We start from the raw sequence: 14180 nt of genomic DNA on the forward strand, positions 1-14180 counted from the left end.
TAGAAGGTCTATTTGTCAAGGATAATGAGAGAAAAGTGGGACTCTGTCGTTTTTTAAAGATTTTTTGAAAAACGTCCAAAATGACCAGGGGCACCCCTATTGGATGGGCACGGGTGGGTGGGTGATCCCAACCCAACCGTGGACCCCTTGAACCCCCCCAAAGGCATTAAAAAACATTTTAAAAATGCTCTCCTGGTAACCCGTTCCAATCACCAGGCTGACGGCTGTCCATTTGCAATATGTTTCAATGGGAATTTACCATCTCAAATTTGACATGCTCAAACTACTGCAGAAATGCCCAATTGATTGGCCCATTGAACTCGGGATGGCCGGGCAGTGATTCTGGTTCCTCTCCATTGCTTGTTGGTGTTGATTTCAACATGTGAATTTGGTGATGATTTATCACTGTTTAAACATATTGCAAATGTACAAAAGTCAGCCAGCAAGTCAGCGTCCATCAGTCAGTTAGCTATTATTCTGACACCAAACTGATACAAACTGACACCAAACCCACTTTTTCCAACTCGTTTAGAAGTCAACTATCATGTATTTCAGAGCAGGCCCAGAATTCACAGCGCCTTCTGTTTAAACCATGATAAAAACGTAAAACACATAGTTACGTTCTAGCTGCGGTTCCAGTTCTGACATTATGTGTAAGCCTTGCTGAGGCGACTCCTATTTCTCAAACATATGACTATTTTACACCATTTTAAAGACAAGACTCTCGTTAACCTCTATGGGCTAGGTGGGACGCAAGCGTCCCACCCGTGGTGCACTCCATCAACAGCAGGTGCATTTCAAGAGCGGCAAATTTGAATCCAAATAAATGTCAAAATTCTAATTTTTCAAACATACAACTATTTTACACCCTTTGAAAGATAAACATCTCCTTAATCTAACCACGTTTCACGATTTCAAAAAGGTTTTACGGCGAAAGCATAAATTTAGAGTATGTTAGGACAGTACATTTACAAGAGTTGTGTGTAATGTTTTGTCAATTCAAAGACAGGGTCACCAAAACCATAAAACCAGCTAAAATGATGCACTAACCTTTTACAATCTCCATCAGATGACACTCCTAGGACATTATGTTAGACAATGCATGCATTTTTAGTTCTATCAAGTTCATATTTATATCCAAAAACAGCGTTTTACTATGGCATTGATGTTGAGGAAATCGTTTCCCTCCAATAACCGGCAGTCAAGTCAGCACCACAAATTAAATAATTAAAATTAGAAAACATTGGTAAAATATTATATTGTCATTTAAAGAATTATAGATTTACATCTCTTGAACGCAATCAACTTGCCAGATTTAAAAATAACCTTACTGGGAAATCACACTTTGCAATAATCTGAGCACTGCGCCCAGAAAAATACGCGTTGCGATACAGACTCGCCGTCATGTTGGGGAGATCTAAAATCGAAAATACTATGTAAATAATCCATTACCTTTGATTCTCTTCATCAGATGTCACTTCCAGGTATCACAGGTCCATAACGAATGTAGTTTTGTTCAAAAAAGCTCATCATTTATGTCCAAAAATCTCCGTCTTGTTAGCACATGATCTAAGCCAGCCGGACTTCACTTCATGAACGAGGGGAAAAAATATATTTACGTTTGTTCAAACATGTCAAACGTTGTATAGCATAAATCATTAGGGCCTTTTTTAACCAGAACATGAATAATATTCAAGGTGGACGAATGCATTCTCTTTTATAACGTATTGGAACGAGGGTACCCAACATGAACTCGCGCGCCAGGTGTCTAATGGGCCATCATCGTTCCATGGCTCTTGTTCGGTCAGATCTCCCTCCAGAAGACTCAAAACACTTTGTAAAGGCTGGTGACATCTAGTGGAAGCAATAGGAAGTGCCAAAATATTCCTCAGCCCCTGTGTTTTTCAATGGCATAGGTTTAAAGGTAATACAACACATCAGGTATCCACTTCCTGTCAGAAAATGTCTCAGGGTTTTGCCTGCCAAATGAGTTCTGTTATACTCACAGACACCATTCAAACAGTTTTAGAAACTTTAGAGTGTTTTCTATCCATATATAATAAGTATATGCATATTCTAGTTACTGGGTAGGATTAGTAACCAGATTAAATCGGGTACATTTTTTTATCCAGCCGTGCAAATACTGCCCCCTAGCCCTAACAGGTTAATCTAACCACACTGTCCGATTTCAAAAAGGCTTTACAACGAAAGCAAAACATTAGATTATGACAGCAGAGTACCCAGCCAGAAATAATCAGACACCCATTTTTCAAGCTAGCATATAATGTCACATAAACCCAAACCACAGCTAAATGCAGCACTAACCTTTGATGATCTTCATCAGATGACACTCCTAGGACATTATGTTATACAATACATGCATGTTTTGTTCAATCAAGTTCATATTTATATCAAAAACCAGCTTTTTACATTAGCATGTGACGTTCAGAACTAGCATACCCCCCGCAAACTTCCGGTGAATTTACTAAATTACTCACGATAAACATTCACAAAAAACATAACAATTATTTTAAGACTTATAGATACAGAACTCCTTTTTGCAATCGCCATGTCCGATTTTAAAATAGCTTTTCGGCAAAAGCACATTTTGCAATATTCTGAGTAGATAGCTCGCCATCACGGGCTAGCTATTTTGACACCCACCAAGTTTGGCCCTCACCAAACTCAGATTTACTATAAGAAAAATTGGATTACCTTTGCTGTTCTTTGTCAGAATGCACTCCCAGGACTTCTACTTCAATAACAAATGTTGGTTTGGTTCAAAATAATCCATAGTTATGTTCAAATATCCTCTGTTTTGTTTGTGCGTTCAAGACACTATCCGAAGGGTGACGCTCCCGACGCGTTTCGTGACAAAAAAATTCTAAATATTCCATTACCGTACTTCGAAACATGTCAATCACTGTTTAAAATCAATTTTCATGCAATTTTTCTCGTAAAAAAGCGATAATATTCCGACCGGGAAACCCTGTTTTCTTTCAAAGACAAAAAAATAAAAACATGGTGTCAGCTCGTGCATGCGCCCCAGTCTCATTGTTCTCTGATCGACCACTATCCAAATGCACTACTGTTTTTCAGCCATGGCCTGCAAAGTCACCATTCAACGTTTTGCCGCCTTCTGAGAGCCTATGGGAGCCGTAAGAAGTGTCACGTTACAGCAAAGATCCTCAGTTTTCAATAAAGAGAGTGTAGAAGGCCAATAAATGGTCAGAGAGGGCACTTCCTGTAAGTAATCTTCTCAGGTTATTGCCTGCCATATGAGTTCTGTTATACTCACAGACACCATTCAAACAGTTTTAGAAACTTTAGGGTGTTTTCTATCCAAATCAAACAATTATATGCATATTCTAGTTTCTGGGCAGTAGTTATAACCAGATTAAATCAGGTACATTTTTTATCCGGCCATGCAAATACTGCCCCCTACCCTAGAGAGGTTAAGTGGTGCTGAAAATCCACTTTTTCCCGGGCGTTGCTATGGGGCCCTTGAATGAGATATCAGACAGAAATGTTAGGGTCCGTCTCTATGGGCCGTGGCGGTTTCAATGCACCTAGTCCTGCGACTCTGGGACTTTTCTAAATGTCATCATTTTCGTGATGGTCAAAATGCATTGAAGTTATTGCAAATGTACGAGGCTGTTTCTCGGTCTGAGAACCTTCTAGAGCCACATAACTCACCGCACACTATCGACTTGAGCTCTAGAACAGATTTCTAAAGTTTCAGAGCTCTAGGTCTGACGGTTCTTTGATAGTTAGAATGAAGGTAACTATTGCAGGCTCTGTGTGTCTGTAACCCCCACACTGTGTCACTCTGTACTTTCTGTGTGTGTGTGTGTGTGTGTGAGAGAGAGTTTTTCTTGGAAATCTGATGGAAGAAATGACTGATTTACAGTTCATGAGGCCTAATCACACATATGAAGTTTTGGAAAGATGTGACTTTTTTAACCCTTCAAAACAGCCCCTATGACCCCAATTTAAGGCACTTCCGGTTGGCACAGGAAGCTGAAAGTAAACATTGGGGTAGGTTTTTCCTTAATTTAGGGTTGAATGCAGTGTTTTTCACAAACTGCAGGTTTGGTATATCAAAACAATTTTAGGGTGAATTTAACCACTTCCGGTTGCTCCAGGAAGCTTACAATCAACACAGGTAGACCTCATAGTGGCCTGATGAATTTTCATTGAAGACAGGTTCATAAGGCATTCATAGGCTTCAGGTTGAATTTAGGGGAGCAGGCAATGTATTCCTATGGGGACAGAAGTCATTGCAAACTGTTTGAATGGTGTCTGTGGGTATAACAGAACTCATATGGCAGGCAAAAACTTGAGAGAATTCAACCACGAAGTGGGAGATCTGAGAATTGTAGTTCTTCTTTCTAATACCTATCGAAACTACGGTGTCTGTGGGGTCACGTTACACTTCCTAAGGCTTCAATTGGCTGTCAAAAGCCTTCAGAAAGTTTTTTCATCCGTCTCCTGTAACCGGGCAGAGAAAAGGAGCTCAGTCAATGAGTGGACTGCCTGGTGATGGCGCTAAATACAGGGAAATTCTTGAGGGAAACCTGTTTCAGTCTTCCAGAGATTTGAGACTGGGACGGAGGTTCACCTTCCAGCAGGACAATGACCCTAAGCATACTGCTAAAGCAACACTCGAGTGGTTTAAGGGGAAACATGTAAATGTCTTGGAATGGCCTAGTCAAAGCCCAGACCTTAATCCAATTGAGAATATGTGGTATGACTTAAATATTGCTGTACACCAGCAGGAACCCATCCAATGTGAAGGAGCTGGAGCAGTTGTGCCTTGAAGAATGGGCAAGAATCCCAGTGGCTAGGTGTGCCAAGCTTATAGAGACATATCCCAAGAGACTTGCAGCTGTAATTGCTGCAAAAGGTGGCTCTACAAAGTATTGACTTTAGGGGTGTGAATAGTTATGCATGCTCAAGTTTTCCGGATTTTTGGCTTGTCTTTTTTGTCTGTTTGTTTCGCAATAAAAACATATTTTGCATCTTCAAAGTGGTAGGCATGTTGTGTACATCAAATGATACAAACCCCCCCCAAAAAATCAATTTTAATTCCAGGCTGTAAGGCAACAAAATAGGAAAAATGCCAAGGGGGGTGAATACTTTCGCAAAGCACTGTAATGCATAGAACTAGAATTAAATCAGATTTTCACTGGTTATGCAGGCGTTAGATATGAGTTCTATAGTTCCACTTTGAGCTGGGAGGTGACAAGAATAGAAAGGAGCAGGTATTCCACTTTGAGCTGGGAGGTGACCAGAATAGAAAGGAACAGGTATTCCACTTTGAGCTGGGAGGTGACCAGAATAGAAAGGAACAGGTATTCCACTTTGAGCTAGGAGGTGACCAGAATAGACAGGAGCAGGGTTTCCACTTTGAGCTGGGAGGTGACCAGAATAGAAAGGAACTGGTATTCCAGTTCTAGTCTGTGGCTCCATGTATTGGATGGACTTGTCACATTTTAAAATATATTATTTTATTTTTATAAAAAGTATAAATAAATATACAAATCACGCATATATACGGATTCACGTATGAGTGTGTGAACAAAAAATCGAAATGTTTTGTGTTCACCAAGGTGTTAGTAGTTGGGTTGATAGTCTAGGTATCATTGTGTCAGTGTTGCAGTGGCTGGGTGGTACCAGTTGGGTTGATAGTCTAGGTATCATTGTGTCAGTGTTGCAGTGGCTGGGTGGTACCAGTTGGGTTGATAGTCTAGGTATCATTGTGTCAGTGTTGCAGTGGCTGGGTGGTACCAGTTGGGTTGATAGTCTAGGTATCATTGTGTCAGTGTTGCAGTGGCTGGGTGGTACCAGTTGGGTTGATAGTCTAGGTATCATTGTGTCAGTGTTGCAGTGGCTGGGTGGTACCAGTTGGGTTGATAGTTTAAGGATGGTATATCAAGGTAACGGTAACTCTGAAAGTGTACGCATCCTAAGTATCAGGTTTGCATTTAAATGTTGTAAAAATGATATGATTAAATATGAGAATACTTTGGTGAAGATAGCAATGTGATTTTAGCCTTCTAAATGATATTTGTTTTTCATAGAAACTTGTGCGCAGTCAGTGGCCATGCCTTGTGAGCTCAGAGTTTGTGTTAGCATGAAGGAACGCCCCCTTTGGCCACAGTGCTTAAAAGGACTCGCTAAGAATTAACATACAGACAGCGTGAGCTGAACGTTACGAAATGGTTGGAACCTATGAAAACCAGACCAAAACATGCCGGGTTACTGCTGTTGTGTAAAGTGGTCGGGATCTGAATAATCAAACATTGATACCAAAGACTTGAGACGGTGGTCTACATGTTGAAATGGTTAGAAACTCTGAAGCTCTCCACCTCAACACGAGTAAAGAAGATCACCTAGGAGACCACACACATTATCTGCAGCTGTGCATATAAAAGTGGTCCTAGAACTTTGACTAAAGACACACGGTTGGAAGGAAGAAACACCATCTCAGACTATTACTGGTACATATGAAGTGCCTAGTCTAACGAATACTCCAAGACCAGAGAAGCTCTTCAAATAAGAAGGACATTGTGACCTCTGGTGGACAACCAGAGCGTTACATCGAACCACTACCCATAGACGGAATGTATAGTTAAAGTGACTATGCATATATTATAAACAGAGAGTAGCAGCAGCGTAAAAAGAGTGGTTGGGGGGGTACACAATGCTGATGAGCCTCGCTACTGTATATAACCTGTCTTTTTACTGTTGTTTTATTTCTTTACCTACCTATTGTTCACCTAATACCTTTTATGCACTATTGGTTAGAGCCTGTAAGTAAGCATTTCACTGTAAGGTCTACACCTGTTGTATTCGCCGCACGTGACAAATAAACTTTGATTTGATTTGATTTGAACATCCCTACGACGTAGTGGTTGCAGCGTTCCACCTTCCACGAGGATTCAGTGTGGTGGGACATGTGAAGCTTGGCTCGGACTCCACCATATTTCAGTCATAACTGTAGCCTAAAAATGTGTTCTTTGGTCGGAGTCAATGCTCATTGGTAGGCCAAACCAACTAAACACTTGATTCATAAACAGCATAGCTGTGGTTTCTGCTGTGTCATTCATGGCGGAAGGAATTCAAGTTTCATGTTTTATTAATCGTATGTACGGCACTCGCATGGTATACATCATCCAATGAAACGCTTAGTTTCAACCATTTTGTGAATGCGCAGGTCACAGTCAGAATGTACTTGTTTCCTCTGGAGGCCTCCGCGAGTCCCACCCGGTCAATTTGAATGTGTGACCAGGGGAAGGTTATTCATATCTTCTGGACAGGTGCTCTGTGGAGGGGTTTGGATGGCTGTAACTGGCAGCAAATTAGGCAGATTCCGACATATTAATAAACCATCTGGTATAATGTATTGCATGTTGCCTTGGCACGTCAATGTCCCCCAAAGGGTTTATTGTGGGCCTGCAGTATCATCAAGCCTCCCACCACCCCATGTGCCCATGAGGAACAACCCAACGATGGGTGATAAAAGCATCAGAGACATGAACCAGTAGATCCTTTTCGACCTTGTGATGTCTAGTCAAGTAAAGAGTCTTATTGGGAATTATTGGGAATTTGTCCGGGTTGGACAGGAACTGAAACATAGCCCGGATGGCTGGATCTTGCTTCGGCATAGTTATCAGATCTGCATCCCTGAACGACCTTCCCAGGTGTTGTCATCGGGTGTGTTTTCAGGTTTGTTAGGAGCAACAGGTAGTTGCCCTTCCAAAGAAGTTTGTGTGCTTGTCGCACTCTGCTGCGAGTAACTACTTTGACAGTGCATGGCTGTTTGTCCGCCAGCCAATCGTTTTGGAACTGCCAAGAGATTCCTGTTATATCGCCTACTTTTGCAAGCCTATTAGCTTCGTCATTGCCAGTTTTGTTTTGGGCCTTGACCTTTCTCCAAAACACCTGCATGTCGTGGTCACAAACGAGTTTGCCAGGAACAACTCTAATGCACAACCTCTTTTCCCGTGTGCGGTTTTCATTCCATTTTGTTTCCAATATGGGAGAGGGGTTATGAAATTATTTCTGGAATAGTTTGAATCTGAGAAGATTACAATTTCTATGATGCCCTGCTTGAAAGCTTGCTGTAAAGCAATGAGAAATGCTGCGATTTCTGTGAATTGGCTTGTTTTTTGAGCCCAAACTCATTTGTTGATTTTCACCAGATACACTACATGCCCAAAAGTATGCGGACACATGCTGGTCGAACATCTCATTCCAAAATCATGGGCATTAATATGGAGTTGGTCCCCCCTCATTTGCTGCTATAACAGTCTCTACTCTTCTGGGAAGGCTCTCCACTAGATGTTGGAACTTTGCTGTGGAGACATTTAATTCGGCTGGCGAGTTTGAATATCCAAAAGGGCACCTGCTAAAGGTGAACTAGCAATTTTGGAAGGACAATGCCAGTTTGTGTTGGTCTTTGGGGTCAACTTTCATTGTCCAAAAACTATTTTCCACATTGACAGTGGAGAAATACTTGGCCTGTGTGATTTTTGCCAGTTCTTAGTCCAGACTAATCATTGACCATCTGGAAAGTGGGATTTGTCTGTTCAGCAGCCAATAGTCAATTGTTAGGCACCATTTACCTCAAAGTTGTAACACAGGCCACAAAGGGGAGTTGTAGAGTTATGCACTCCCTGATAATCCGTTTCTATAACAGTGTCCAAGATTTCTTGGATAGAAGCGCAGGCGGTACGTGGACTGACGTACGAAAGCAGGGGCTGTGTTAGGATCAGTGGGAATGTGCACTGTCATTTAGCAGGGCGTCAGCATCAAATCCGGGGTATGGTTCAGGTTCTCCCAGCAGTGGCATTCTGTAATTATCACGTGAATGACAATTTGGTCCATGCTACTGAGGTCTACTTGGCACACAGCATTACTGTGTACGGTTTCGTGAGGGACAACCGCAATGTTTTTGTTTGAGCCAGGGAATAAGACATTTTCAGCACCCTGATCAGCTAACAAGGTGGGAGGGAGGTAGTTCTCCAATGACTGGAACGTTCCGTTCAAAGTCATGGAAGGAACTGTCAATCAGGTAGCCCAAGGCAGTTCGCAAGGATATACGAATGTCTGTCTCTTTATGGTTTGTACCAGAAGATACGTTACACAGTTATTTCAAGCAAAGGATATCCGCATACCGTCAGACCTAAGTCATAGACCTTCTGCAACGGTTGAAAGAAGGCTTGGGAACCTTTTTGAGTGATTGACCTAGTTTTAGGTTCAGTCTGAGTGTGACTGCCATTGTCTTTGTAGGAATGATGGATTCCCATTAGCTTATGACTTGGCAAGCCTGAGGAATTGGTCGACCGGAGCACATGTACTGAATATTGAAAGAGAATTAATCCGGGTCCACAACCACAGAACATTGTTGACTGTGTCTAGCTGTGCTCCTAATCTCACTAAAATGTCTGCACCGATGTAGACAGAGTGGTCAGTTAAGTTTTAGTTTATTGCACACTCGAGGGGTGGTGGCAAGAAGAAATCTTTTGCATTATTGTGTCAGAGGAATTGGAGAGAGAGAGAGCAGATACCTGTTTATTTATCCTTATTTTACCAGGTAAATTGACTGAGAACACATTCTCAGCAACAACCTGATGGATAGTTACAGGGGAGAGGATGAATGAGCCAGTTGGAAGCTGGGGATGATTAGGTAGCCATGATCGAATGCGGGCCAGATTGAGAATTTAGCCAGGACACCGGGGTTAACACCCCTACTCTTACGATAAGTGCCATGGGATCTTTGGTGACCACCGAGAGTCAGGACACCCGTTTAACCTCTTACATCTAGACGTTCCGCTAGCGGAACACCTGCTCCATTATCCAATGATGGGCGTGGCGCGAAATACAAACTCCTCTAAAATACAAAAACTTCAATTTTTCAAACATATGACTATTTCACAGCATTTTAAAGATAAGACTCTCCTTTATCTAACCACACTGTCCGATTTCAAAAAGGCTTTACAACGAAAGCAAAACATTAGATTATGTCAGCCGAGTACCAAGCCAGAAATAATCAGACACCCATTTTTCAAGCTAGCATATAATGTCACAAAAACCTAGAAGACAGCTAAATGCAACACTAACCTTTGATGATCTTCATCAGATGACAACCCTAGGACATTATGTTATACAATACATGCATGTTTTGTTCAATCAAGTTCATATTTATATCAAAAACCAGCTTTTTACATTAGCATGTGACGTTCAGAACTAGCATACCCCCGCAAACTTCCGGGGAATTCGCTAACATTTTACTAAATTACTCACGATAAACGTTCACAAAAAGCATAACAATTATTTTAAGAATTATAGATACAGACCTCCTCTATGCACTCGATATGTCCGATTTTAAAATAGCTTTTGGTGAAAGCACATTTTGCAATATTCTAAGTACATAGCCCAGGCATCACGGGCTAGCTATTTAGACACCCGGCAAGTTTAGCACTCACCAATATCAGCTTTAATATTATAAAAGTTTCATTACCTTTTGTTGTCTTCGTCAGAATGCACTCCCAGGACTGCTACTTCAATAACAAATGTTGGTTTGGTCCAAAATAATCCATCGTTATATCCGAATAGCGGCGTTTTGTTCGTGCGTCCCAGACACTATCTGAAATGGTAAATCAGGGTCGCGCGCGTGGCTCAATTCGTGACAAAAAAAATCGAAATATTCCATTACCGTACTTCGAAGCATGTCAACCGCTGTTTAAAATCCATTTTTATGCCATTTTTCTCGTAAAAAAGCGATAATATTCCGACCGGGAATCTCCTTTTAGCTAAACAGAGGAAAGAAAACAAAGCATTCGGTCGACGTTTCAGCCAGAGCCTGCAAAGCCACGATTCAGCTTTTTACCGCCTTCTGAGACCCTATGGCAGCCGTAGGAAGTGTCACGGGACAGCTAAGATCCTCACTCTTCAATAAACAGAGACAAGAAGAACGACACCTTGTCAGACAGGCCACTTCCTGCCTGAGACCTTGTCAGGTTTTTGCCTGCCAAATGAGTTCTGTTATAGTCACAGACACCATTCAAACAGTTTTAGAAACTTTAGGGTGTTTTCTATCCATATGTAATAAGTATATGCATATTCTAGTTACTGGGTAGGAGTGGTAACCAGATTAAATCGGGCACGTTTTTTATCCAGCCGTGAAAATACTGCCCCCTAGCCATAACAGGTTAACGTCCCATCTGAAAGACTGCACGCTACACAGGGCAATGTCCCCAATCACTGCCTTGGGGCAGTGGGACATTTTATTTTAGACCCGAGGAAACAGTGCCTCCTACTGGCCCTCCAACACCACTTCCAGCAGCATCTGGTCTCCCATCTAGGGACTGGCCCTCCAACACCACTACCAGCAGCATCTGGTCTCCCATCTAGAGACTGGCCCTCCAACACCACTACCAGCAGCATCTGGTCTCCCATCTAAAGACTGGCCCTCCAACACCACTTCCAGCAGCATCTGGTCTCCCATCTAGAGACTGGCCCTCCAACACCACTTCCAGCAGCATCTGGTCTCCCATCTAGAGACTGGCCCTCCAACACCACTTCCAGCAGCATCTGGTCTCCCATCTAGGGACTGGCCCTCCAACACCACTACCAGCAGCATCTGGTCTCCCATCTAGAGACTGGCCCTCCAACACCACTACCAGCAGCATCTGGTCTCCCATCTAGAGACTGGCCCTCCAACACCACTTCCAGCAGCATCTGGTCTCCCATCAGAGACCGACCAGGACCAACCCTGCTTGGCTTCAGAGGTAAGCCAGCAGTGTGATGCAAGGTGGAACTCTACCTAAGGCTGTAGAGCTGTGGGGACAAATGCTTGTTATGACTTGAGCAATGGTCTCTTGATCCTCTGAATTAGTTCCTGCTTTAATAAGCTGCTACAACATTGGAGAGCTGCATAAGTCTCTTACACACACACACACACACACACACACACACACACAGTGTGTATGTGTTACTGTGTATCCAGTAATCCTACATCTATTGTCTCTGAGACCCGTCTCTCTGTCTCTGAGACCCGTCTCTCTGTCTCTGAGACCCGTCTCTCTGTCTCTGAGACCCGTCTCTCTCTCTCTCTCTCTCTCTCTCTCTCTCTCTGAGTCTGATTGACAGGGACATTATTTTATTTACCTTTATTTAACAAGGCAAGTCAATAACAATGTATTACTAGAAGAAAAAAAATTAAGAATAGGAAATATGAAATACACAGTAAGTCAGTAAGTAAGAATAAAATATAAGGCTAATATTGAAAATGTCAGTTCCAATGTCATATTTACATGTGCAGGGATACTGGAGTGATGGAGGTAGATATGTATAGGGGACAGGGATACTGGAGTGATGAAGGTAGATATGTATAGGGGACAGGGATACTGGAGTGATGAGGTAGATATGTATAGGGGACAGGGATACTGGAGTGATGAGGTAGATATGTATAGGGGACAGGGATACTGGCGTGATGGAGGTAGATATGTATAGGGGACAGGGATACTGGAGTGATGAAGGTAGATATGTATAGGGGACAGGGATACTGGAGTGATGAGGTAGATATGTATAGGAGACAGGGATACTGGAGTGATGAGGTAGATATGTATAGGGGACAGGGATACTGGAGTGATGAAGGTAGATATGTATAAGGGACAGGGATATTGGAGTGATGGAGGTAGATATGTATAGGGGGAAGGGGACAGGGATACTGGAGTGATGAAGGTAGATATGTATAGGGGACAGGGATACTGGAGAGATGAAGGTAGATATGTATAGGGGACAGGGATACTGGAGTGATGAAGGTAGATATGTATAGGGGACAGGGATACTGGAGAGATGGAGGTAGATATGTATAGGGGGAAGGGGACAGGGATACTGGAGTGATGAAGATAGATATGTATAGGGGGAAGGGGACAGGGATACTGGAGTGATGGAGCTAGATATGTATAGGGGACAGGGATACTGGAGAGATGGAGGTAGATATGTATAGGGGGAAGGGATACTGGAGTGATGGAGGTAGATATGTATAGGGGGAAGGGGACAGGGATACTGGAGAGATGGAGGTAGATATGTATAGGGGACAGGGGACAGGGATACTGGAGTGATGAAGGTAGATATGTATAGGGGACAGGGATACTGGAGAGATGGAGGTAGATATGTATAGGGGACAGGGATACTGGAGTGATGGAGGTAGATATGTATAGGGGGAAGGGGACAGGGATACTGGAGAGATGGAGGTAGATATGTATAGGGGACAGGGATACTGGAGTGATGAAGGTAGATATGTATAGGGGACAGGGATACTGGAGTGATGGAGGTAGATATGTATAGGGGGAAGGGGACAGGGATACTGGAGTGATGAAGGTAGATATGTATAGGGGACAGGGATACTGGAGTGATGGAGGTAGATATGTATAGGGGACAGGGATACTGGAGTGATGGAGGTAGATATGTATAGGGGGAAGGGGACAGGGATACTGGAGTGATGAAGGTAGATCTGTATAGGGGGCAGGGATACTGGAGTGATCGAGGTAGATATGTATAGGGGGAAGGGGACAGGGATACTGGAGTGATGAAGGTAGATATGTATAGGGGGAAGGGGACAGGGATACTGGAGTGATGGAGGTAGATATGTATAGGGGGAAGGAGACAGGGATACTGGAGTGATGGAGGTAGATATGTATAGGGGGAAGGGGACAGGGATACTGGAGTGATGGAGGTAGATATGTATAGGGGGAAGGGGACAGGGATACTGGAGTGATGGAGGTAGATATGTATAGGGGGAAGGGATACTGGAGTGATGGAGGTAGATATGTATAGGGGAAGGGGACAGGGACACTGGAGTGATGGAGGTAGATATGTATAGGGGGCAGGGATACTGGAGTGATGGAGGTAGATATGTATAGGGGGAAGGAGACAGGGATACTGGAGTGATGGAGGTAGATATGTATAGGGGACAGGGATACTGGAGTGATGGAGGTAGATATGTATAGGGGGAAGGGGACAGGGATACTGGAGTGATGGAGGTAGATATGTATAGGGGGAAGGAGACAGGGATACTGGAGTGATGGAGGTAGATATGTATAGGGGACAGGGATACTGGAGTGATGAAGGTAGATATGTATAGGGTACAGGGATACTGGAGTGAT

The sequence above is a fragment of the Salmo salar genome, chromosome ssa05 (assembly GCF_905237065.1).
Source record: "Salmo salar chromosome ssa05, Ssal_v3.1, whole genome shotgun sequence".
In the NCBI taxonomy this organism is placed as follows: Eukaryota; Metazoa; Chordata; class Actinopteri; order Salmoniformes; family Salmonidae; genus Salmo; species Salmo salar.